The sequence below is a fragment of the Protopterus annectens genome, chromosome 11.part0 (assembly GCF_019279795.1).
Source record: "Protopterus annectens isolate FY-2018-M chromosome 11.part0, PAN1.0, whole genome shotgun sequence".
In the NCBI taxonomy this organism is placed as follows: domain Eukaryota; kingdom Metazoa; phylum Chordata; order Ceratodontiformes; family Protopteridae; genus Protopterus; species Protopterus annectens.
The window spans coordinates 187,835,809-187,861,266 of NC_056745.1; the positions used below are offsets into that span (position 1 = coordinate 187,835,809).

Genomic DNA, 25,458 nt, shown 5'->3' on the forward strand with positions numbered 1-25,458 from the left:
TTGCGTTCCTGAAAACAATCTATACAAATAAATTATACATGCATGTTATATGTAATCATTACCACCTTAGTCGAGCCACAGATATCCTGCTAAAGTGCAGATTTCTATAAAACTATCCAGCTGTGAATTACATTCTGTAGTCATTGAAAATACCCTTTTGAATGTATGCTACTCCTAGTTGATGTATGTAAGCAACACAACGTTAGTGGCCTTGTTCAGCATTGCTAGATGTATCTTGTTACTATAAAGTCACTTTTTAAATGTGTCCTTAGTACCTTGTGTGTGTAATGAAAAAGAATAGTGAATATATAATGGATGAATATCTGAAAATATGAAAGAAATGCCTTAGCTTTAAGATATTTTCATGAGACAGACATTTTTGGCTTCATGATATGGCATGATGGATTGAGTTATCCAGGACATGTTATAATTAATGAATCTTGTTTTGGAAGAATTAGCAAGCAGGCTGCTAAATAACAATTTCTACATTTAGAATTCAAGTCTGAATGCACCTGACTCAAGCTGGCTTCACCTCCCCTTACATTTCTTTGTATAAATACATTATTTGCTTTACGTTTACCAAATAGTTATTTCACATTCCTTTATTATACGGACAAGAATGTTAAAAGACAAGTCTTGCCGAGAGGTTGATTTATAATCTGGAAAACATTTACTGTGTACTACAGTCAGTTGCTATAGAGACAGCACCCTGGAAACCTATTGTCTTTGATTACATAAAGACAAGGTAGTAATAGCAGGAATTACAGGAATGGAATAGGTTGCAACACATCAACAACAGTGAACAGACAGGGAAAAGGGATCCTAGATATCCAAAATGGAACATAAATGGTATATTCAAGTGACTGTAAACTAAGGCAGAAGGAGACAGAATCACTGATGCAAAGAGCTAAACAGTTTTTTTTCTCACCAGAGAGGTTTGTTATATAAATTGCATATTTTCTTATGGATAAGACAGACAACAAATAGTTTTAACCACATGGAATGTAAGAAGCTGCTGTTATCTTTCCTTGTTGGGTATACTACCTGCAGTAGTTATTGTGCCTTTCTTCTAAAAATAAATATCAGAAAGATAGGAGATGCTGATCACGTCTTTATTGTTAGTAATTACCTACTTCATGGAACTAAAGGACTTTGTATTGTTTTAAAAGCAAAGCATGATATTGAAAACTGGTTCAGATGATGCCTTAATGAAGTCAAGTTTACATTACTGAAAAATGTAACTAAAACACAGGTATTTATCATGTGCAATTCCCCCATTTCTTTCATGTCAGCAATATATTTAACAATTTATGGCCACTGTATTCATGAGAGGGTCAAATAAAAAATACAAAAATAAAAATATGTGTCATGCATGACATCTAGAGCCAAGTTTACTACTTACATAAGCTGACCACTTACCATAGATACAAGGAAACCCAGGCAGAACACCACACACTGAACTGGATCCGGTTACTAATTCTTTGAAGTAAAGACTAACAAAAGATTAAAATGGTTCTTTTAATGAATTGGATGCATTTTTATTTGAAGTTTTTTTTTTATTATTATTAAGGGGCTGGCAGGACTGCTGCTTGTGTTATGTCACTCACTGCTATGAATTTATTTTAGATGTATTGCAAACATTATGGGCAATTTAAAATATTTAAGTGGTATACAAAAGCTTTTTCTGTAGGAATTTTCAGTCTTAACTATTGATGATGTTATCTCTGAGATGCTGAATGGGCTATCCGATAAATATTTTTAACCGAATTTATGATTTCACAGTAATCAAAGTTCTGAACTAACAAGAATGGCTGAACAATGTCAAGTAACTATATTTAAAGTGTAATTTAGTAATGGCCAAAGTATTCTCAATACAAATTAGAAGGTTGTGAACTTACTTTAAGCTACTTGCTTGAATGACATTAACCAGAACTACCTATGGCATCAGGTAATGCGAAGTATTTCTTAGTATTTTGTTGACATTTGTAAATTAACCCACCACATACCTCACAACCTCTTAGAGCAATTAATCTGGACAAAGCCATCAATAATGGAGGGACAAAGACCCAAAAATAGGGATACTTTTTAAATATTGCTCTTACAATCTTAGAAAACTGATAGTATAACAGGTTTTGCATTAGCATAAATTTTTCTGAAGGGTATGAAGTTTGAAACTCAAGTGTCTGCCATTAATTTCTGACTTCAACCCTCAATAATTTGCCAACGACTTGCCAGAAAACCACAATTTTATGAAAAACAGACCAAAACCATGAGCCAAAAATCTGTACAGTTGAGAGGTATGCCTCTTCGGTTCAGCTTAATAACCAGATTTGCACTGCCTGACCTGAAGAAAATAGCAGTGTATCATGTGATTATTATTATTATTATTACTATTTGACTAATGTGATTGCTTAATTCTGGGAAAAGGCACTTTGCATTCATTCATCTACACACACACACACCTACAAGCAATATGGAAGACTGCCAGTTTACCTACAATATGTCTTTAGGATGTGGGAGGAAACTCGAGCACCCAACAAATGTCCATGTGCGATACAGGGAGGACATGGAGACTTCACAGAGAAAGCACTCCATCTGAGAATTAAACTGAAGAACTAAGTGCTGTGAATTGTTCTGCCATTTTTGATATTAGTATTTTACATATTATTATTTTATTAAATATACTGGGCCACAAGAGTCCCATTTTCGGTCTATATCATGTAATCGAATGAACTATTCAGCAAATGCTTATTAGTTGAACACTAATAAGCGAAAACACTAAATATCAAATGTCCATTTAAGTGAAATGTTTTGCTGGGAAACAACCAGTCAGCCATCATCAGGGATTTGCCCTTTTCCCCACTGTAGTGCAATCTCAGAGTTGGTATATTTAGTTGAGGGGGGTATGCGAGTGCAGCCCCCACTACAATGGGTTTTGTTTGGTGATGTTTTCTGTGGTTTGCTGGGTTGGCCAACTGGTCTTTACCCAGTAAAACGTTACACTTAAACAAATGTTTGATATTAAATGTTTTCGCTTATTAGTGTTCGACTAATAAGCGTTTGCTGAATAGTTCGTTCGATTATATGATATAGAACCCCATTTTCAGTCATGATCTGATCAATACAATTTAAAAAGACATTTGATGATAAAAAAGCAAGTAGAATGAAAACAACTTGCTAAGCTATTTACAGATAATATTGTAGCCAGTAGTGAAGACAGTAAAGAAAGTAACTAAAACGCCAAAGACAATGCAAAATGAAGCAAAAAGAAAACAGTGTTGGAAACTAATGGCAAATACCATTGTAGCCAGTGCTGAAGACAGCCAACCAAGGCTGTAACAACAAACATGGGCTAAGCAGTTCATTCAACTGTGTCTCATACATGTATCATTATACATATACCTTAGGATGGCGATAAGGAGGAGGAACAGAGCTAAGAACCCCCCCACCCCCATCACCTATCACTTATATTAGCAAAATAAGACTTTCACAGTTTGAATTTTAGGGAATTGAGGGTCACAAATGAATGCAGTAATGATACCAGAGCTGTAATAAAGTTAAGACGGTGGTATAGTGTGGATGAAATCTAGCAGAGTGTTGATTAGTGTGGAGGATGCAAGGCAGGGGCAGACTGCAAATAAATGTCTGGATTTGAAAGAGGTAAGTGTATGTTTGATGACAATGTTTTGTGAAAGTGAGTCCCAGTGAGTGGGGCCAGCAGCTGAGAAAGGTCACGGTGGTGAGCACTGTCAAAGTGGTATGTCCTCAGGGGGACAAGAAGCATACTGTTTTGGTGTAGCTTCTGGGTTTTAGTCTAAGAGCTAGGGTTAGGCAGTGCCTGATGTAAAGGAACTAGTCAGAAAGGTAACTTGGTTGTAGTTCTGCTAAAATCTGATAGATAGGATATGAGTTTGGTGTCAGAATCCTAATGATGTTCATCCTTGGGGGAAACACCCAGATAGTGGCATGTCAATAGTTTATGGATATTGGAGGATGAGCTGCAGGTGTTAGGTAAGGCATATTAGAGAGTCATCAGAAATGTAGTATGTACTGCAAACAGGGTGGTGACTTTTCAGAGCTAACAGAGTTGATTTAGGACTTCACTTGATCCTGAAATTTGCAAACCAATTAATTTACATGTGTTTTGAAAGAGATGGATGGATAGATCAAATAAAAGCCTGCAAATTGGAATATACATATATACTCTTTCTGAAGTGATTCCTGTTAGTTATTTTCTTGTCCAGGTAGTATTTTAAGGGTGCAAAGCAACATGAACTTGGTTTCGAAGATGTTTGCTGTAAGGGAGAGAAAGAGAGGTAAGCCAGATTTATAAGTGGATAAGCCTCAGGGAAAGTTCTGTGAGAATGACCATAGGCTCTTGGTATAATAACCAGAATACTGGGTCATCAGCAAACAACACAAAGCTTGATGTGGGTAGTTCACAGGATATATTATTTATGAAAAAGAGACTGGTACCAGAATAGTGAGGAAGAACAATTGTTCAGACATTGATGGAGGAAAGTTTATTTTATTTATTTAATAATTGTTGACCGGGAAAGTCTGATTAGGACAGAGCCTATTTTTAGCGGAGGCCTGGGGAGAAACACTCCAGATGCATGTCTTTGGAATGTGGCAGGAAACCGGAGCACCCCCATGTGAATGCAGGGAGAACATGCAGACACCCCACAGAAGGCACCCCAGCCGAGAATCAAACCAGAGAACCTCTTGCTGTGAGGCGACAATGTTAACCGCTGCACCACCCAGCTAGAAGAGCTTTACTAAAGTTATAGTTGCTCAGGGTATTAATTAACTCAATATGTGATCTTCTTCTTCTTCTTTCGGCTCCTCCCGTTAGGGGTCGCCACAGCAGATCAACTGCTTCCATTTCTTCCTGTCCTCCACATCTTGCTGTGTCACACCAACCACCTGCATGTCCTCTCTTACCACATCCATAAACCTTATCTTAGGTCTCCCTCTTTTACTGTTACCAGGCAGCTTCATCCTTAGCATCTTTTCCCCAATATACTCTGCATCCCTCCTCTGCACATGTCCAAACCAACGTAATCTTGCCTCTCTGGCTTTGTCTCCAAATCTTCCAACCTGGGCTGACCCTCTAATATACTCATGTCTAATCCTGTCCATCCTCGTCACACCCAGTGGAAATCTTAACATCTTCAACTCTGCCACATCAAGCCCTGACTCCTGCCTTTTTGTCAATGCCACTGTCTCAAACCCATATAACATAGCTGGTCTCACTACCCTCTTGTAGACCTTCCCTTTCACTCTTACTGGTACTCGTCTGTCACAAATCACTCCTGACACTCCTCTCCACCCACTCCATCCTGCCTGTACTCTGTTCTTCAGCTCTCTTCCACACTCACCATTACTCTGAACTGTTGATCCCAAGTACTTAAACTCATCCACCTTCGCCACCTCTACTCCCTGCATCCTCAACATTACTCTATCCTCCCTCTCATTCACGCACATATATTCTGTCTTAGCCCTTCTGACCTTCATTCCTCTTCTCTCTAGAGCATATCCACCACTCCAGGGTCTCCTCCACCTGTTCCCTACTCTCACTACAGATAACAATGTCATCTGCAAACATCATAGTCCATGGGGACTCCTGTCTGATCTCGTCTGTCAACCTGTCCATCACCATAGCAAATAAGAAAGGGCTCAGAGCTGATCCTTGATGTAATCCCACCTCCACCTTAAACGCATCTGTCACTCCCACTGCAGACTTCACCACTGTCACACTACCCTCATATATGTCCTGTACCACTCTTACATACTTCTCTGACACTCCCGACTTCCTCATACAATACCACAACTCCTCTCTAGGCACCGTGTCATATGCTTTCTCTAAATCCACAAAGACACAATGCAACTCCTTCTGACCTTCTCTGTACTTCTCCATCAACACTCTCAGAGCAAACATCGCATCTGTAGTGCTCTTTCCTGGCATGAAACCATACTGCTGATCACTAATCATCATGTCCCTTCTTAACCTAGCTTCCACTACTCTTTCCCATAACTTCATGCTGTGACTGATCAATTTAATCCCTCTGTAGTTACTACAGCTCTGCACATTGCCCTTATTCTTAAAAATCAGTACCAAAACACTTTCTCCATTCCTCAGGCATCCTCTCACGTTCCAAGATTTCATTAAACAATCTAGTTAAAAACTCCACTGCCATTTCACCTAAACACCTCCATGCTTCCACAGGTATGTCATCTGGACCATCAGCTTTTCCGTTCTTCATCCTCTTCATAGCTATCCTTACTTCCTCCTTGCTAATCCACTGCACTTTATGATTCACTATCCGCACATCATCTAACCTTCTCTTCCTCTCATTCTCTTCATCAACCCCTCAAAGTACTCTTTCCATCTGCTCAACACACTCTCCTCACTTGTGTGTACGTTTCCCTCATTATCCTTTATCACCCTTACCTGCTGCACATCTTTACTAGCTCGGTCCCTCTGTCTAGCCAATCGGTACAGGTCCTTTTCTCCCTCCTTAGTGTCAAACCTTTTATACAACTCTTCATGCGTCTTATCCTTAGCCTTCACCACCTCTCTCTTTTCCATGCACCTCATCTCCTTATACTCTTGTCTACTTTCTTCATCTCTTTGACAATCCCACTTCTTCTCCGCCAACCTCTTTCTCTGTATACTCTCCTGTACTTCGTTCCACCACCAGGTCTCCTTGTCCTCCTTCCTCTTTCCAGATGTCATACCAAGCACTTTTCTAGCAATCTCTCTTACTAGCTCTGCTGTAGTTACCCAGCTATCCAGTAACTCTTCACTGCCACCCAGTGCCTGTCTTAACTCTTCTCTGAACATCAACTCACAATTACCCTTTTTTCAGTTTCTACCATTTGATCCTTGATGCTGCCCTCACACTTATCCTCCTCTTCTTGATCACCAATGTCATCCTACAAACCACCATCCTATGCTGCCTAACTACACCTTCCCCTGCCACCACCTTACAGTCTCCAATCTCCTTCAGACTGGCCCTTCTACATAAGATATAATCCACCTGTGTGCATCTTCCTCCACTCTTGTATGTCACCCTATGCTCCTCCCTCTTGTTAAAAATACGTATTCATCACAGCCATGTCCATCCTTTTCGCAAAATCCACTACCATCTGACCTTCTGCATTCCTTTGCTTAACACCATACCTACCCCATCACTTCCTCATCCCCTCTTTTTCCTTCACCAACATGCCCATTGAAATCTGCCCCAATCAACAGTCTCTCACCCTTTGCTACAGTCATCACCACTTCATCCAACTCACTCCAAAATTGTTCTTTCTCATCCATCGCACACCCAACTTTTAGAGAATATGCTCTAACAACATTCATCATTACACCATCAATTTCCAGCTTCATAAACATCACTCTATCCGACACTCTTTTCACCTCCAAAACACTCTTAGCATACTGTTCCTTCAGGATAATGCCTACGCCATTTCTCCTCCCATCCACACCATGATAAAACAATTTGAAACTGCCACCGATACACCTAGCCTTGCTCCCCTTCCATCTGGTCTCTTGCACACACAATACACCAACCTTCCTTTGGTCCATCATATCAGCTAGCTCTCTCCCTATACCAGTCATACTACCAACATTCAAAATTCTGACCCTCACTATCACAGTCCTAGCCTTTACCTGCCTTCGGGCATGCCTTCCACCTCTTCTCCTCCTTCAGCCAACAGTAGCCCAATTTCCGCCAGCACCCTGTTGGCCAACAGTATGTTTTAGTGAGATTGATGAATAGTGCTTCTTTGAAGCTTTGGTGCTCCATATTTTGATAGATAGTGTCTGTAAAGGACAAGACAGCAGATGGAGTAGTATGTGATCTTTGCAGAAACTGTGTTGGTTAGGGGTAGCTTACTGTGGTTAAAGTAATCATTGAGCTGATTACAGAGGACATTCTCAATGAATTTGAGAGGAGACTGAAAATACATATAGGGTGGTAGTGATGGAGAGATGTTGATTTAAGAATTTTGGGTAAGGGAATTATGAGGAAGGTTTTCTACAAGTCAGGAAAGATGTCTGTTGTCAGTAAGGTTTTGATGATACATTAGACAGGGATGACAATAAAAGTATTGCAAATGTGGATGAATTTTGAGCATAGGTCATCTGACCCAAGACAGCCATGGTCCTTGGTGGTTTTCAACACATATTTGATGTTAAAAGAACAGTGGGTGAGTATTTGGAAGTATAAAGGGGATTCATTGTGAGATGTTGCACTGGTTAAGGTTGTGATGGTTTGTGAAGGCACTACCTTGGCACCCACACTGACAAAGTGAGTAGTCAAGTCTAATGTACTTTTATTTTAGTTATTAATTTACATTTTGTTGATGAGTTAACTCTGCTGGGTAGTGCCCATTTTCAGAGGTTACCTGATGAGAAAAGTTCCATTGTAATACATAAATGGCAGTAAAGAATGAATACATTGTTCAGATTAGTACTGCAACATAAAATGACAAGGGCATCAGGCTCCTGCTGTACTTATATTAGACACAGTGGAACATGGACCCATTTGAAATGTCAGTACTTTCAATGTCAAGTCTCAAAATGATAGGAAAAGATGACTAAAAATACAAGAGACGTGTGAATATAAAACATCTATTTTCTTCTTTAAACTTTTTTTTTTTTTGTGGGAGAGCAAGCAACCCTTATAGGTTCATAGGTTCATAGGTTCATACTAGGCTATCTGCCCGAGGGCATTTACAAGCCTAGCCCATAGTTTTGTGGCTTACGCCACCCCTTTAGTATGGGGAACTATACCCATTATTTTGCTGTGCCTCTGTTGAGCAGTGACACTGAGGTAATCCCTGGGGTATATCTGCGATCTCCCATCCATTGGTCAAGATTTCTCTTGAACAAGGCCAGCGAGGTGCTCTGCCTCACATATACCGGGATTTTATTCCACAGCATAGGGAGTCTTTGGGTGATGAATCTATCCCTCCAGCACGTCCTATTAATAGCCGTGTCGAGGTTTAAGTCTCCCGCCCTTGTGGCTCTGACGGATCTAGATTTTTTGAGGTGAAGCATATTCATCAAATCTGGGTTTGACATGGCCTTGTATGTTAGGCAAAGGTCACCTCTGAGCAAGCGGTAAGCGACTGAATAGAGCTGGAGTTCTTTCAGTCGGGCAGCATAGGACAGATGTTTGAGACCCTTTATCCTTTTGGTGAGGAACTTTTGTGGCCTCTCCAGCTGCTGCAAGTGTCGGGTCACACCCACACCAACATAGTTTATACAATTCCAAATCTGAGATTGTCATACCATTGAGAAAATGGAATATTCTGAGAAATGGCAATTACAGACCGTATAAGTAAGCCCAGATTTTCAGTCATTCTGTCTCCAGATTCCAGGACTCTGAACTGCGAGTCTAAGCATTTTAAAAGATTATAGTAAAACGTTAAGATGCAGTAAACCATTAAGACATTAGTACACCAAATTAAATACAAGTAGTTATTTATGCTGCAGAAGTTCATTCTGTGCAAGACTTACTTCATTAAAAAAAAGTAACTTGCTAGTTGCTTATATATAAAGGGAAATTATTACGTGCATCTTTGTCTTCAATACCAGCACTTTAGTGGGCATCTGCTTGCAGTTTAAGCATCTGAGATATAATCAGAACGATTGAGATCATGTAAAACGGAGAATGTGGTAAGGAAGGGATTGAAAGAGTTAAGTATTTTTACAGTAAGAATTAGGATAAAGGCCTTAACCACAGATTTAAATGAAGGTAGAGAGTTAAATTATTGTACATCACGTGGCATGTTGTTGCAAAGGAAGGGGAGGAAATGACAGGATGCTTTTCCCACCATTACTGACAGAACGTTGGGGATCTTGATGAATCTAAGATTTCTATTTGGCATATTCTAAGCTGGCAGACATGTAGTCTGGGTGGGGTATTTTGTATAGCAGTTTGTGAGTAATTAATGTTTGAGTATCGTGAATCATGGATTGAAGGAAGGCCATTAGTACATTAAAATAAGTGACAGCATTCGCATCTATGATAAACGTTGCAGTTTTACTGTAAGTTGATGAGTTTCTTTTACACAAGCTGCCCATAATTGTGATCCTTTTTGATAAAGTTATTAAATGATGGGATCATCTCAGTTTCTTATTAATGTTATTCACTGCAGATTCTATACGTATTTTGAAACTGAGGTGCTTGTTTGTAGTGGTACTGAAGTATTTCCAGCTGTCAACCTCTTGTATTGTACCTGATGTTTTATGAATTTCTGCTGGGTAGAGTTTCTGTTTAGCCTCATACCCCTCAATGTTTTAACACATGAATTCTGGACAAAACCAAAAATAATGGGGGGGACAAAGGCCCAAACCAGGGACAAATTTTACATATTGCTATTATAAACTTAACAAATTGATAGAATAACAGGTTTAGCATCAGCATGCATTTTCTGAAGGATATGAAGTCTAACACTGAAATGTCTGTCATATAGTGATTTAAATCATCAGTGATTTGACAGAAGGACACAACTTTTATGAGGAACAGACCAAAATGAGGCAAAAATCTGGACAGTTGAGAGGTATGTTGTACTTTGTGACTGATGTTACCAAAAAAAGATAAAGTTTGTTTTTTTTTTAATTAAGAATGAGATTATTGCTCATAATCCAGTTTCTGATGGTATCAAAGGTCTTGCAACTTGTATCTGGTGAGCAAATGCTGTGCAATATGGTCAAATCATCTACATATTGCAGTCATTGTACATACTATGTGTACTTGTGCATGTGGCTGGTGAAACAAATAAAAGAAGAAAACTAAAGACTGCCTCAGGTGCACCTAGGTATGATGCAGCTTTAGCTGACAGTTGAGTTTTCATGCTACTATGTATAGGAAGTGAAGGAGCTGAGACCCAGCATGAAGTGGAAACAGGGTTTTGGTGATTGAAGACCATCTCCTAGGAAATTAGAGTCTTTGCAAGAGAAAGGTTGCACTGAAATTGCTTTCAGAGCTTTGACTTAGTAAGACATGGCAAGGAGGTGCTCAAGGTGGTCACCAGTGGGGGAGTATGACATGTTGTGATTCCTGTGCAGAAAATAAATATCATAGAAAACCGATAAGGTGGTAGAAAGCAGGGCAGAGAAGAAGATGAACAATGCCAGGATGGGGGGGTTGGGAGTAGCCTCTTAGAAATGTCATTGGTGCCAACAGTTAGCATACTGAGGAAACAGAAGATTCTGATTATAATTGACTGCAACAGTGGGCAAGGAAGAAGGGTTTTAGACTTGCAGGAGAAAGGAGAGAAAGCTAGCAGAAAGGCCAGCTCTGTCAACAGCAGGCTTCAACCTTGCCCACAAGGGACTGAGGTCAGAGATGGGTTGTAAAAGTATGTTTCAGTGATCCTACTTTTATTGTAAGATGGAAGGTGGGGAAGGGTGCCACAGAAGCAAGATGGAGGTTGTAAGTTAGGCAATAGCAAAAGAAAAACATATAGCAGAAAAATAAATGAGATAAGAGTGACATAGTACTGAAAAAACATACATATGACCACTCATCCTCCTAAAGACAGAGACACACACACGCGTGTTGTCTGAGTAGGAAGATGGGAGCGTTTCAGGAGCATTTCACACTGAGCTAATCGAAGGAAGGACACTGAGTAAACTCGGAGCTATAATATATAACATTAAGTATCTTGTTTTTTGTTTATTTTGTTCTTTATTTCTTTGTTATTTATAGCACTTTGTGTACTGTTTATTTTTCTAGCTAGTTTCACTGTGTGTGAGGTATTAACTGGAAATTTTCCACTTTTATTAAGCATCTGTTGGGTTGTTTGTTTCTGATAACTTGTTGTAGTTAAACTCTTTTTCTAGAGGCTCCTTTAGCTGTTTAAAACTTTCATTTAAAGGCTCACTGCTGCTTTTCAGCTGTGAGAAACATTTCTGCAGTTTGTTCTAAGTAGTGGGGATATTTGTAGCATTTCCATATTCAGGCTTGTATTTGGGCCTAGTGTTTGTGGAGGCTGTGTGTCTGAGCACATATTCAGGGACATCTTGGTTTAGCCAAAGCCATCAGGCATTTCAGTGAGAGAGAATTGTTTGAGGTCATTGGCTGACTGAGGTCACCTGGACTACAGCTTAGACTAAGCACCTCACTGGTTCTTTTGAGATTTCTTTCTTAAAAGCAGTCTCAGGTTTCAACCTTCTGTTACCTAAGAAGTTCAGTTGTGGAAAAAAAAATATCTGTTTTTACTGTATTTGTGTTTCTTCCTACTTTATTTTGCTTTTGCGTCATCTTAAAAGTACTCAATTGTATTTATTACTGCTTGGTGTAACTCATTCTAAGTCTTTTAGTTTAAGCACTTGGGCTTCAGACCAGTTGTTTTACATTAAGAAGGTTTGTGGTCTGCACTGTAGTGGCAGAACAGGTAGCTTACATCCTTCTAAGTTGGGAACTGCTGATTGAGGGCTCAGTGTCTGTTATTCTAAAAGTATATTAATTCTGGTTTAAGCACTTGGGCTTCAGGCCAGTTATTTTACATTAAGAGGGTTCGTGGTCTGCACTCTTGTGGGAGGAGAGGCTGGACTCTGCCCTTCTGAGCTGGGAATTTCTGGTTAAAGGCTTATAGTGCCTGCATATTTGAACTGCTTCTTACTGAAATTGGTACACCTTGTTTGCTGTAGCATAGACTAGATCCAGGCCTGCTGAATCTAGCTTTGTTTGTATAACTTGAGCACTAATCCAGGCATTCTTTAAAGTATTCAATTGTATTTATTATTGCTTGGTAGTAACTTGATTAAAGTGTAGCTATCATTCTAAGTCTTTTGGATTAAGCACTTGGGCTTCAGACCAGTTGTTTTACATTAGGAAGGTTTGTGGCCTGCACTGTGGTGGCAGGACAGGTAGCTTACATCCTTCTAAGTTGGGAACTGCTGATTGAGGGCTCAGTGTCTGTTATTCTAAAAGTGTATTAGTTCTGGTTTAAGCACTTGGGCTTCAGGCCAGTTATTTTACATTAAGAAGGTTTGTGGTCTGCACTCTTGTGGGAGGAGAGGCTGGACTCTGCCCTTCTGAGCTGGGAATTTCTGGTTAAAGGCTTATAGTGCCTGCATATTTGAACTGTTTCTTACTGAAATTGGTACACCTTGTTTGCTGTAGCATAGACTAGATCCAGGCCTGCTGAATCTAGCTTTGTTTGTATGCTTGTTTGCGTGTTATTTCCCTGAAACGCTAATTCCACCTAAAACGTGGCTTTTCAGCGCTTCTGTGGATCCCTAGTGATATCTGCATTGCTTAATGTACTTATTTCCTTGTTTCACTTGAAAGAAAGTTACTGTTTGTCATTTTTTGCATTTAAGTTACCTGTAACACATTGCATTTAAGTTACCTGGCACTTGCTCAATAAAGCAATTATATAAGTCAGCACTAAAAAATTAAAAGCACTACACCCTCACAAACTCCCCTTGAGTACCTTGTTCCCCATTGGCCCTTTTTTCAATTATAAAGGAATTCCCAATACTATTCTAGCATGTCCAACGGTCAGTTGTCAATCTCCTCTCTGGTCCAGCTGGTGAATCTGGGAATCTTGAGGCAATGTTACAACTGCCTCATGTACACAGACCACCCTCTCCTCCTCCCAACAAATTCCAACACATGTGAGAGATGCAACCATATAGCCAAACTGGAGGCTAAGCTCTCTCAACTCAGTACTGGCGTAACCAGTCAGTTGGAAAAGGAAACCACACTCACTACAATTCCAGTCTCACATAGACCTACCACAACAGCAAACCAAACACATAAACACACAAAAACATACTTGGAGGCTCTAAATAAAAATCTGCCTAAACAGCAGAGACCTCCAAAGCAGACACCCAAGCAACCGCTACCCCCAAAACAAAACACGTGCAACACATAGCTCACAAAGCCAGTGTGCTGAACAGTCACAGCCCTTAAGGCTAAACAACACACCTGATACACTTGTAATAGGTGACTATCGTCAGGCACACTGACGTCCCGCTCACCAGGCTGAACAAGGGGAAGGTCACGATGAGCTGCCTGTCAGGTGCTAGGATCTGCCACATAACACAAGCACTCAGGTCACTACAAGGCAAGTACAAATATGACTCAGTCGTTGTCCATGCTGGTGTGAATGACCTGAGACGTACTTCCCGGGACTACATGAAAAGAGACATAGAGGAGCTCTCTGAGCATGTAGCCCAGGCTGGTATGACCCTGACCTTGAGTAGCATCTTACCCTCACCAAGAATGATGCCACAATATGAAGACAAGATGATCAATTTCAACAATTGGCTTAAGTATTGGTGTCATTCAAAGGGGATCCAATGCCTGTCAGCCTGGGATGGCATGCTCGACAAGCCACAATGTTTCGCTAGGGACGGCTTGCAACTATCACCCCTGGGCTTTTGGATATTGGCAAAGGCTCTTGCTACCTCCATAGTGCCTTTTTTAGGCAAGGCTCAAAAGACAAACCCACCTCCATAGGTATCACAAGGGATAAGAAACTAAGAGTAATGCTACTCAACACCAGAAGTCTAAACCTCAAGATGCATGCACTCGAAACTCTCCTTAGCATGGAGAACATCGATATCTGTGCAGTAACAGAAACCTAGTTCAAGGCTCCTGAGAGCACCCCAGCACTACCAGGTTATACCTCATACCATGCTTTTCGGCCCCAAAACTTGGACAAAAGGAGGGGGAGTATCAATATTCGTCAAAGATACCCACACCTCCAGGTTGGTGGCACAGCACGAAGCATCAGAGACTATCCATGTGCAACTAACAGTGGGTAAAACTGCCTTCCAGTTTATAGCCTGTTACAGACCACCCTCCCAAACCCAGGAACCCCACTCGGCTTTCCTGAGAACACTGGAAAATATGAAGGTCTCTCCAAATACCATTATATTGGGCAACTTCAACTACCCATACATAGACTGGGAGCATTACTCTAGCTCCAACACCCTAGCCCAAAGGTTCCTAGAATTTATAAACTCAAATGCCATGGAACAACTTGTTACCACTCCCACAAGAGGGGAAAACATACTGGACCTGATCATCACCAACATGGGTACTCTATGCTCCAGACCAGAAGTGTATCCCTCACTGGTAAGATCAGACCATAAACTAATCTCACTGGATATTCACATCCCAACCCCACCCCCTGCCCAGAAAAACCACAGTGAAAAACTTCTCTAAAGCAAATTTCACACTCCTCAAAACCGAGGTGGAATCCTCCAAAGCCCCCGGGCCTGTGGAAAATACGGCCCAGACCGCAGAATCCTTTATAAACGCATTCTATGAACACCTTTAGGAATACATGGATCATGCAATCCCAAATAAAACCAAGACCCAATCCTCCAAAGGTAGACATCCTGTCTGGTGGACCCCAGCCATAAACAAACTATACAATAGAAGGAGGAAGCTACTACATGATAGAGCAAAATCCCAAAAAGGGAAGGCATCTCTGTTCAGTATTAGCAAATACTACGGGCACTCATAAAATCATCTAAGGCCAGCTTCGAGAGAAAAATTGCACAGGACACTAAGGATAATTACAAGGCTTTCTTTAGTTATGTTAGGAACCTGGGTGGGAATTCCCAGATATGCTCAGAATTAGTCCAAAATGACAAAAAATACACCAACCCACAGACATTGCCAACATCCTAGCTGACAGGTTCAGCGCAAACTCCCCCCCCTCCCCACCAAAAGAACAAATATCTATCCCAGCAGAGTGCTGTCCCCCTGACATCTCAGATGCTCAGGTAAGAGCCCCCCTCTCCAAAGCAAAAAACACAGCATCAATGGGAACAGATGGTGTCCTGGGCTGCATCCTACATGAACTCCAAGAAGAGCTAAATCAAAACATAAAACCACTGTTCAATCTCAGCCTTACTACAGGATATGTACCCAAAGAGTGGCGTACAGCAACAGTGGTCCCTCTCCACAAAGGTGGTTCCTCAACGGATCCTGGAAACTATCGCCCCATAAGCCTGACTAGCTTGGTCTGCAAAGCTATGGAAAGGATCATCATGGACCTCATAAATAAAGATATTGGGGACCTACAGACACTGGATCCTACCCAGTTCGGCTTTGTTAAGGGCAGATCCTGCCTCTTAAACCTGGTCGATTTCTTTGAAACAGTCACCAAGGCCACTGACGAGGGGAAGGTGGTCCATACAGCCTACCTGGACCTCGCAAAAGCCTTCGATACAATACCTCACTCGGGCATTATTGATAAGCTCACCAGCTTAAATATAAACCCCTATGTCACTAGATGGGTTGCAAACTGGCTCAAGGACAGAACCCACATGGTTAGAATTGCTGGAGCCATGTCAGACTCCAAACCAGTTACAAGTGGCGTCCCACAAGGCTCAGTCCTGGGACCTCTCTTGTTTGGTATATATTTCTTGGAGGTACAGGCCAACACGGAAGGATTGTGGCTGACCAAGTTCGCAGATGACTGCAAACTGGGCGCCATAATTGACTCTCCAGCCGACAAAAGCATCCTCCAAAAGAGCCTCATAGAAACAGACAACTGGTGCCAGAGCCATGGCCTCAAGCTAAACGCCAAAAAGTGTATAGTCATCCCCTTTGGCAAAAACAAAGTGCCCACAAATTACCACATAGGTAGTAATCCATTAAGTACAGAAGAAGTAATTAGGGACCTGGGGACCCAAGTTGATAGCAATCTCTCATTTGACAACCACGTGGCCAAAGTGGTTAGAAAAACATTTTATATAGCCCACCTAATCATGAAGGGATTCACATCTAGATCAGGGGAGGTCATCGTGCCTCTTTACTCATCCCTCATCATGCCCATAATTGAGTACAATGCCCCATTTGGGATGTACCTTACCAGACACCTGCAGCAACTGGAAAGACCCCAAAAGTACCTCACCAAGAGGATCAAAGGGCTCAAACAGATGCCATATGCTGCCCAGTTAAAGAAACTCCAGCTCTACTCAGTGGCATACCACCTGCTCAGAGGCGATCTGTGCCTGATGTATAAAGCCATGTCCAACCCGGAATTAATGGACATGCTGCACCTCAGAAAATCCAAATCCCATCGAACTACGCGCTCAAGAGACTTGAACCTCAGCACTGAAATAAATAGGACATGCTGGAGGGACAGATTCATAACCCAGAGGCTCCCTTCACTCTGGAATAAAATCCCAGTCCAGGTTAGGCAGAGTCCCTCATTGACTCTCAAGAAGAATCTTGATGAGTGGATAGGAGATCGTAGGTTTACCCCGGGTATCACTTCTGTGTCACTGTTAGACAGAGGCACAGTATACTAACCTCGAAAAAGGGCATAGCAAAATTAATTTAAAATGGGTGGCGAAAGCCAAACACACTCTGGCTAGGCTTATAAATGCCCTAGGGCAGATAGCCTAGTATGAACCTAAGAAGTGAAGCAAGAAGAAAGAAGATAAGGCAGTATTGCAGTAACATGGGTCAGTGAAAGAGGGGTGGGAATATGGAGGTGTAAAGGTATACGTTGCTAAAAATATCCAGGGAGAGATAAAGGAGCAGTAGTGATCTACATAAAGAGATAATGAAATATAAGTTCGGGGAACAGGAGAAACATCTTTACTTGAAAGGAGTAGGTGGGCTCAGTGTAAGTAATAAAGTGGTGAAGTGCTGCTGAACTGATACACGGTATTAGCCCCTAGACTCATCAAGAGACAAGAAGAGGAAACTAGAAGAGAGCATAAATCGGTGGAACAAAAAAAAGAGGGTTTTTACTTCTTTTTTTTTTCAAAACAGGTTTATTGTTTTAACATATAAGAGAAATATCATAACAATTTTATACAAGTAATTAAAATAGGTAATATTATAATATTCAACAAAACAACTAAAGTATTTACAAAGACATCCACTACAATCAGATCAATTAATTAAACTAAAATACCGTGCTATTGAAATTAGAATTTTTTTAACAAATTTTGTAAATTATCCCATACAATATAATAAGATGTTTTTCTAGTTGTTCTTGTCCTAATTGTGTTTATTTCCATATGGTACACTATATTCATAACATTTTTAAATTCATTGAACGAAGGAGGTGTATCTGAGATCCAATTTCTAGTTATTATTTTCCTAGCCACTGCTAGAATAGACCATAACAAGGGAAGCTTAACCTTTTTAACACTTTGAGGTACAGGTGTGTTGAATAATATAAGAGATTTAGAAATAATGAAATTATCTGTAAAAAGAGCCTGCAAAAATTCATTAATTGACTTCCAGTATTCTTTCAATTTTATACAGTCATAAAACATATGAGCCCAGTCAGCATTAATTTCTACATTACATCTCTTACATAAATTATCTTTATTATTTATTTTATTCATCATCAAAGGTGTATAAAAAGATCTATGTAAAAATTTCCATGTATAAAGTCTCCAGACAATGGAAGACATAGTTCTATAAGCAGATTCCAATATATATTGTTTATCTTGTTGATTTGGTGGGTCCCCATTAATAGAAGTGAAATAATTCCAGTATGAATCTACACTGTAAAAGTTTCTTGTCTGATAATTTTATGTATGTATGAAAGTTTACCTTTATCAGAAACTTTATGTTGTAAATTTAATATCAAGTAATCAATCAGTGTTGGAATAGATTCTTTAACTGTTATAGACATTAGATCTATTCTATTAATGAGATGTTGTCTAAAGGTCTGAACCTCTAACCAGCAAGTTTCTCTTAGATCAAATTCTTGTTTTAAGAAATCTAGATTTTTAACTTTATTATCAGATATCAACTGATACCAGTACTTTAGATCATTATCTATAGCTAAATGAGTTCCTTCAGAAGTAGATGACAAAAGCATACCCTGAGTATACATTATAGGAATACAATAAAATTCCATTCCCTATACTTAGGGTGCATGAATATAAAGTTACGATAGCTAATAATAATATTTAATGGGTAACAAACCATATGTTTAGGTGTAATAGGTGAAGTACAAAATTCCTTTAGTAACCATAACATGGAGTTATTTACAATCATATTTTTATGTGTTAAGGAGATTTTCATGAAGTGCATACTAATTAGCTCCCAATAATCTTTCCATTTTGACATATGACTGATCTATTAATAAAGTAATAACTTTTACAATAGAAGAGATAGTATATAAATTAAAGTCTGGAAAAGAAATACCCCTTGAGACCAGCTATTAGTATGTTTCTTTAATGCAATCCTAGGTCTATTAGGTGCCCATAGGAAATTTAACATTAGTGTATTCAGTTTCTTGATAATTATTTTTGTAGGTGGAAGTATTATTGATTGTATTAAGTATAAAATCTTGGGGAATATTATCATTTTAATAATTGTAAGTCTCTCCTCCATAGTAAAAAACATATTATTCCAGGTATTAAAAAGATTTTGTATATTAAGAAAACAGGTATTATAATTATTATATATAATAGATTTAATATCTTTAGATAGTATTATACCTAAATAAGTTATCTGACCTGAATTGTGTACATATTTAGTAAAATCACTAATGAGAATATTTTTTCGTGTATATATAGGTAGTATTTTAGTTTTTTCTTCATTGAATATTAAACCAGAAATACTTTTAAAATTCATCATTTTATCAAATAGAGACTGCATAGAAGAATTAGATCCTGCTGATGTAATTAGAACATCATCTGCAAAAAGTTGAATTTTGGATGTTGTATTTTCATCTATTTCAAAACCCTCTATGTCAGTACTGTTTCTGATCAAATTAGCCCAAGGCTCCATTACTAAAGTGAATAATAGTGGAGAGTGGACATCCTTGTTTTGTACCTTTAAGAATGGGTATTTTTTGTGAAACATAAGTTCCTACCTTAATATAAGCCAATGTTCCTTTGTATAAATGCTCAATTAGATTTACAAATGCATCTGAGAAGTTTGTGCACTTCATTAAGGTAAACAGATAGTCCCAACTTACTGAATCAAATGCTGAACTTATATCAAGACTAATAAGTGTTAAATCTTTCTTTTTCCTATTTGCAAAATCAATTAATGTTAAAGTTCTTTTTATATTATCAAAAGTATTTCTATTTACAATAAAGCCTGTCTGATCTATATCTATAATGCCGGGAATGATTGTCTTCAATCTATCAGCAAAAATACTCATAAACATTTTATAATCAACATTAAGTAATGAGATGGGCCGATATGAAGAACATCTAGTTGGATCTTTATTAGGTTTTAAAATTGGCAAAATAAATGTATATTGCCAAGATTGGGGGGGGGTTATTAACTCAGTTTTGGCCAAAATAAAAACCTTATGTATTAATGAATATGTACTTTTAGAAAGGATTTTATATATCTCTGGTATAATACCATCATTACCCGGTGCTTTGTTTGATTTAAGCTTATTTATTTGTGTAATAACTTCTGTATATGAAATACTCTTGTCCAATAGTTTAATCTGTTGTTTATTAAGCTTTTTATTCATGTTTGTGGTTATAAACTCCTTTATTTTATCTTTAGGTTCCATGTTAATGTTATTATGGTTAATTTTGTGAAAGTGATTTCTAAATTCATCTAGTATTTCTGGTATACTAGAAACATTCTTCTTTTTCCTTAGAGAATAGATTTCTTTGATATGGTTTTGTTTGTTCAACCTTTTTGTTTTATTTTTAAGTCTATGTAAGTATTTGGGGCTTATTGAATAAGACAAAAACTTGTATTTCTCTAAAGTTATTTTAACTTTATGAGTTAAAATTTCTTTGTATTTCTCATTTAGTTTGTTTATTTCTTCAATAACTTTCTTGTCCATAATATTTTCTTTATTATTATGTTTATAAGAGTCTAATTTACTTTGAATATCTAACAATTCCTTATCCCAAGATTTCCTTTTATTATTATACCATCTGATACTTTGTCCATATAGATATGATTTAAGGCATCCCAAACATAAACAATGGAGACTTCAGGAGTATTATTTATGTCTAAAAAATGTTTTACTTCTGAAAGTATATATTCTTTATAGTCTTTTAGTTGAGTTAAGTATGCTGGTATCCTTTTGATCTGAACATTATGAGTATTTTTATCATGAATTCAAAAACAATTGAATTATGATCAGATATAGGACATGAAATGATTTTGGAATTAATTAAATCTGTTACCATTTGGTTAGAAATAAAGACCCTATCTATTTTTGAATAAGTTTTGTATCTGTTGGAAAAAAAGGTGTATGGTAATGATTTTGAATCTATCTGATTATTAATATCATTCAGATGATAAGAATTAGCAAAATCATTTAAATGTTTTACATTAGATGTAATTCTTCTTTTCCCTATAGTGGTAGTATCACTTTCATGTAGTATACAATTAAAGTCACCAGCTAAAATAATATCTCCTATAGAGAATGATATGATCTTATCAAGATGATGTTTCACTGTATTAATACCAATTCCAGGTATCCAATATACATTAATTAAAGTGTAAGTCTTCCCATTAATTTGTATTGTAACCATACAAAACATTCCTTTGTCATCCTGATAAGACTTAATGGTTTTAGGAATGGGCATACTTTTATTCCATAAAATAGCCACTCTTTTTTACTGAGTGTGCTCTGAACTAACCAATACTGTATATTTGTTTGTGGCTAGTTTATCAATATCTTTTTTCAAGAGATGGGTTTCTTGCAGGAAGACTAAGTTGGCCTTATGTAAATTAATGTATCTTATTAGGCTTGCCCTTTTACATGGATTATTCAATCCATTAATGTTTAAAGAAATTCCTTTTAAAGATGTCATTTGGCATTTTTAAAACTTAAGAATCTTATGATCAAAATAACAAATAACAAGATAAGTAAAGTTACATCTCCTCCTTTAGGTGTACCTTTAAATATAGCTGTATTTATTGAATCTCTTATGGGATTTTGTATAGGATTCAATTTTGTTTGTAGTGACAATGAGTGTACAAAATATATTGTGGATGTCAAAACTATATACAAATAACAAGAGGGTTTTTACTTCTGAGGAACTAATTTCTGCCAGGAGCAAACTAGGAAATTCCAAACTCTAGGACAGAGAGGAAATAGAAGGTGATTGGGGTTTTACATCATGAGGGGTTCATTTAGCTGATGAGGAAGATTAAGGTTCTGAGTTATTAACCAGCTGCCTCCTGTAGTCAAGGACACAGTGTTCAATTCCATCTGCCTCAATTTGTCTACAGTACAAACAAGTCACATAACACATGCTCCCAGGATGCTAATGAAAATGAATATTTGTCCAGCAGCTTAACAAATAGATAAACTTGCAAAGAAAATCAAGTAAAAGGGTAGAACTGTGGATGCAGACCTAACCTAGGTGTAGCCATTCAGTGGTATCCAGCAGAAGGCACTGACCAATAATGATCATGTGACTGCGTATTTTAGAGTTAAGAGGTAAGATTAGGAACACAAAGATGATGGTGTGGAATATTACGAGAAGGAATTATGTTGAGATGAAGGGAATGGTCAAACTGAGGGACTGAACAAAAATAGAAATGAATTAAGGGTGAAGTACCCAGGACAATGAACAAGGATGTGAGGAAAGGCAACATGAGAAAAAGAGAAGGAGCTAATGTGGGTATATGGGAATGTGAGGATAGTGATTAGACCAAAAGATATGGCATACAGGAGATGGAAGACAGGATGTAAGGAGGTGGAGGATAAACTGTGAAAGGATGCAAACAAAGTGATGGTAGCAAAGGTGCAAATCAAAAGGAAGCTAGCTGAAAGGATCAAAAAGAGGAATGATGTCTTTTTAATGCTTATAACAGAACTGAGGAAGGAAGGAAGAAACAGACATGGCCAGGCTAAGCAAGGATAGGCTGGCGATCATGGAAGCTGGAGAAAAAGCAGATGTAATGAATTACTAGTTAAGCTCAGCCATCTTGAGGGAAAATGAGTGGAGATGCCAAGCTGAGAGGGAGATACAGCATAACAGAGTGAGCAGTAGACAGACAGCGGGATAGGTAAGGGGAGACAGTCAGAAAGTGAATTGGCTACCCTAAGAGAAGTTATGCAACAGGGGCCAGAAAGGATGCCTGTTAGGGTTTTCAGGACTCTGGCAAGTGTAATGACTGACACACTTATGGAGATCTTCATCAGATCACTGGTCAGTACAGAAATTCCTGGGAAATGGAAAGTGTAAGAGTGGTACCCAGGGGTCCAACATTGTGTCGGGGTGCTTCTAATCTTCTGCTTTTGATAACAGTTAGTAACCTTTAAGTGATACTGAGCATTTCCATACAGAACAGTAGTTAGTTTCATGAAAAAATGGAGTGGAATGCTGTATGTATGTATTTGCTGTAGGGTTTATGAGGAAATGTGGGTGTGTTTGGACTGTGGGGCTGGGTTTGAAATGTACTCTGTCCTTATCAGACCAATCATAGAGTAGAATGAATGTACCTGACCAGGCATATGCAACAACTAGAGTGACCTCAGCGGTTTCTTAAAAAAAATAAAAGGCAAAACACACCTGCCTTATGTAGAGTCCCTTAAAACCCTTTCCCTTTACTCAATCTCTGTAGATTGCTGAGGGGTGATCTATGCCTGGCTTACAAGGCATCCACAAAGCCAACACTTATGAATCTCCTGGATATTCGTAAGTCAAACTGCACCAGAAATAGAAGGTCTAGGAACACTGAATTTTGTCTGTGACTTAAACAGAACATGGTAGACAGACAGATGTGTGTCCCAGATACTGCCCTTCCAATGCAACAGGCTTCCTATTCATGTGAAGCTGAGTTTGTGTATTACCCAGTTTAAGTACAGCCTAGACCAGTTGATGAGAAATGGGAAATTTATACCGGGTCTGGTACCCATATCCCTTATGGACAGAGGTAGCTTATACATGCCTGGCCTTCAGTGTCCTATTTGGATACAGGGCATCATTATTCTTTCGGGAAAACTTGGCTAGGCTTAGAAAGGCCTAGTGCTTCAGTAGCCTTATAACAATCTATGAATCTTGTGTGTGTGCCAGTAGGTTCATAAGCTACCATATAAAGTTAGCATTTTTATTAGGAGCTTTTCACAGTTCTTCTGAGGTTCTTAAAGATCCTCACAGGGAGTTGTGATTATAGTAGGCTATTTTGTAGACTAACTAATGAACTTTTAACAATCTCCTTAATAACTATGTAAAAGTACCATAAAAATAAGAGAACAATTTATAATTTTCTAATGGGAAGGAGAGAAGAGCTTTACTGTTATGTTTACCACTCTTCAAACATCTGCTGTTATTGTAGGTATTTTAGCACAAGCACACTATTGTCTTTGGTGAGGGTCACTGTAACTACACCCAAGAGAAGAGGACATTTACAAGATCCTCTGAAGCATAGCCATCTTAAAAAAAATGTCTACCTCAGGACTTTGCATCCAACTTCTAGTGTTTTGTGAAAGTGTGGACAGTAGTCCATACTAGACTTCTAAAATGTGTTGTGCAGAAACAGTTCTGAAATATGCTGCTGATATGGGCGCAGCCCTAGTAGAATGAGCTCACAATGTGTTTTGAAGAGGATGTTGTAATCTTTGTATCAAAAGACAATACTGTATCCTAATCATTTAGAAAGAATCTGTTTAACAAATGTCACTCTTTTCCTTTTTGAAAGATACAAAATTTTGATCAGTCTTTCTAAAATAACTAGGCTTTCTTGTAATGGTACTTCTGCTGTCTGTAAACCTCCAATAAATGCAGATGATGCTTTCTGTCATTCTTATAGTTTGTAAAAATAGGGACAAATTAATGTCTTGATTAAGAATCATTCAGGAGCCTCATTTTTGTCTGAACGATGGATTTGTTTTTAAAGACACCCTCTCATTTTGGATTACTAAGAAATTTACCTTTGATCATTTGTAACTCAGAAATTCTTCTGTCAGAAGTAACAGGTGCCAAAAATAGTGTCTTTTCATAAGAGATGGTTTAACTTTGCTGGATCAAGCAGAAGGAAAGTTATCTTTCCAACATGGAATTCAAACCCAGGAGGACAGATATGTCTCTTTGGTGGTCTTAAGTTAATTACAAACTTAAGGGAGATGTTTGAAGAATGAGCTGCTATTTTTGGAATAATGGTTAGACAGACAGGTATTGCAGAAACATGAAACTTAACTGAGAAATAAGCCAAATTTGAATGAAGCAACTACCTAAGTATGACAATATAAAAAAGTATAATACTTGTGCCTTTGACAATGAAATAACTTTTTCACTTCAATAAGATGATGTGCTAGGTTATTTATTTGTTCATTCATTCAGTCATTCCTTAATTATCTGCTTTTTCTAGTTCATGGCTGCAGAGGAGCTATAGCCTATACTCTCACTAAGTGGGCACGACAGAGTAAAATCCTGGATTGGATGTCAGTCTACTGAAGGATAGATACATACATACATACATATATATATATATATATATATATATATATATATATATATATATATATATATATATTCCACAGCCTTAGCTACAG

At 38.4% G+C, this 25,458-nt stretch overlaps 1 protein-coding gene across 1 annotated transcript in view; it reads left to right on the forward strand.

The window, feature by feature from the left end:
• The first annotated feature begins 770 nt into the window (after window positions 1-770).
• TEX52 (testis expressed 52) overlaps window positions 771-25,458 on the forward strand; it is a 64,638-nt gene continuing 39,950 nt past the window's right edge. The window contains exon 1 of the mRNA XM_044087112.1: window positions 771-935. The gene's annotated coding sequence lies outside the window, so the exon portion shown is untranslated. The remainder of the gene's footprint in view (window positions 936-25,458) is intronic.